This window comes from Macrobrachium nipponense, chromosome 31 (genome assembly GCF_015104395.2).
Source record: "Macrobrachium nipponense isolate FS-2020 chromosome 31, ASM1510439v2, whole genome shotgun sequence".
Classification (NCBI taxonomy): domain Eukaryota; kingdom Metazoa; phylum Arthropoda; class Malacostraca; order Decapoda; family Palaemonidae; genus Macrobrachium; species Macrobrachium nipponense.
In genome coordinates this window covers 11,044,849-11,047,828 of record NC_061093.1, presented here as the reverse complement: position 1 = coordinate 11,047,828, position 2,980 = coordinate 11,044,849, and positions in this window count along the sequence as shown.

Sequence of the window (2,980 nt, the reverse complement as noted above, 5' to 3'; positions counted from 1 at the left end):
TGACTTCCGAACCACGTCAAGAGTAAACTTCTATCACCAGAAATACACATCTCTAACCCCTTGGTGGAATGCCAGAGAATCGAACTTGCGGCCACCGGGGTGACAGGCAAATAGCATACCAACCACGCCACTGAGGTGCTTCAACAGGCAGTAGAGTTCAAGATGTTTGTGTGTTTCATGAATGAACTGCCAAATTTATCATTATAATTTCTAAGGTATTTAGATCGCGCTCTCTTATTTTTCTGTCTGTCCTGTTATTCGGAAATCTTTTCTTGTTTTCCTATTTGATGTTTAACATATCTTTGACAATGGGTCCTTATATTGGCTGGTTCTTTCTGGATCGGACAATCTGCTCCAGGTTCTGGTTCTAAAACTTATACTATTGGTGGTTTGCTAAGTACAAAGGCATCATACCCCCAGAACTAGAGTCTCATGTTGTTTTTAATACGAGTGCAATTGCTGTAATGCAATTTACGTGGGGAAAACAAGGCGCCAAGCACGTGTACATGGTTTGAACACTTGGAAAAGATCAGATTAGGACAAACAGGCTTTTTGCAAAACCACTATTCAGTGCCATACGGTATCACGCAGAAAATAGTGATCACCCTCTAGGTTGATTCCTTTACCATTCTCTCTAGTCGAGTGGCCCCGGGCCCCCAATGGAGCTGGCAATAGTAGAAAGTCTCTACACTTTAAAGTTGAAACCTTCCCTCAGTAACAACGAGAGGTCCACGGAGATGCTGTGTTTTAAATTTTTAGTGTGTATGTTTGTATGCCTTCATGATGCAGTATTTATTTTTTTTTAATATTGCTTTTTTTTTCTTCCTTTCTTTTTTCATGCTTGTACATTACTCTTTTTTTTATTATATGCAATGTAACCTTTGTGTGACATTTCTTCATTCTAATGATCGATTGTAATTTAGCGATTTTAATTTTTTTTTCTTTCTGTGTTTTTGTATAGACTTGATGATGGAGACAGTTACTCCGAAACCGGTAGTCATAACAAAATAAGAATGTTTTATGTACAAGTGCTGGTTTTACTCTTTCTATCAAGACTCAGTTTTCCAAGGGATAGATCAGTTGCAGATATATATATATATATATATATATATATATATATATATATATATATATATATATATATATATATATATATATATATATATATATATATATATATATATATATATATATATATATATATATATATATAATATATATATATATATATATATATATATATATGACTGGTAAAAATTCTCTGTTACAAAAGAATTCCATCTAATAAAAGGAGTTAACAAAAACGCTAAACTTTTTCATTAACTGCTGCTCTCTCTTTATTACCTACCTGAAGAGAGAGACAGCAGTCTCTGAAATATAGGAATTTCTATATTTTGGCGTTTTTATTGACCCATTTCATTATATATATATATATATTATATATATATATATATATATATATATATATATATATATATATATATATATATATATATATATATATATACTAGCTATCACATACACAACTGTTCTGCGTAATAGTGCAATTACTAAAACGACCTCATTCAAGCTGGAAGGTATCTAACAGAGTTACTTATTCAAACAAAAAATTACAATCTTTCAACGAGAAGCTGTCCTCATTATCAAGTAACCTTGAAATGACCAAAATAGGTAGGCCAGCTGTATCTATATGTTTGTGCTATTCACTTCCACCATTTTTTCTTCCTTCCCCCTCCCCACCCCAACTTCTGACTATAATTCCTTCCTTCTACGCGTCTTCCTATCTGTGACTCACAATAATAAGGCTTGAACTATTAGTATATCTCTCTTTCTGGTTCTTCTTTCATTTCACAACAATTTGGAAGAGTTTAAAAGAAAGCTAGACAAAATCATCAGGACACTCTGAATGCACAGTAAAACCTGCTCCTACAGATAAGTGAGCACACGATGTCTCCTCGGATGGACTAACAAGTCTTTGAGACATCCTAATCCTTGTAACTTAATCTCTTGTACATATTTATCACCATCCCTTCCACCGTATCAAGTTTCTCTTAGCTTTCCTGTTGGGTACCAACAATCCAAGTCCCTACTCTAATGTTACACTCAGCAGTCTGCCAGATTCTTACTTTGGTTGGTGAATCTTGGTGAACCCTCTTTATGGATATCTGTCACAGCATTAGACACCAACAATAAAAAATTAATCAGCAGTATGTCGGACACCTCCCCTACCCAAAACACACACACACACACACACACACACACACACACACACACACACACACATTGAACCTTACACATCCATGTTACACTCGCATAAAAAGCTCTGATTTTTCCTACAGCAACATTTTCACCCTGTCTATTTCAAGTTCAACCAATCCCCTTGACACACTAATTCATAATCTAGTACACTTCTCATCATTTTCTTTTACCCAATTATATTCATGAATGGCGTTCTTTAATTAAATTTATTTATATCCAAAAAGTTAAGTATATCTTAGTTTAACCAGACCACTGAACTAATTATCAGCTCTCCTAGGGCTGGCCCGAAGGATTAGATATATTTGCGTGGCTAGGTACCAACTGGTTACTCAAGCAACGGGACCTACAGCTTATTGTGGGATCCGAACCACATTATATCGAGAAATTAATTTCTAATCACCGGGAACAAATTCCTCTGATTTCACGTTGGCAGCGAGAGGAATTGAACTCGGGACTACCAAATCGGGTAGGCGAGCACGTAAACACTCATCACAACGAGGAGCTCTAACCCATTTTGCAAGTTAATTTCCACAAGACTCTTTTTCAGTTTCATCTACTCTGGGAAGACCATTCCTATCAGCAGTGTGACTTCTATTTCCTTTGTCACTTAACTTTGCATTTGAGTAATCTTGCAACTTTTACTCCCTCCACCTCCATCATAGTGTGTGCACGCCTAGTAAAGGGTTGTGAATCCCTTGGTGAGTAGAAATGTCCCAAAAAG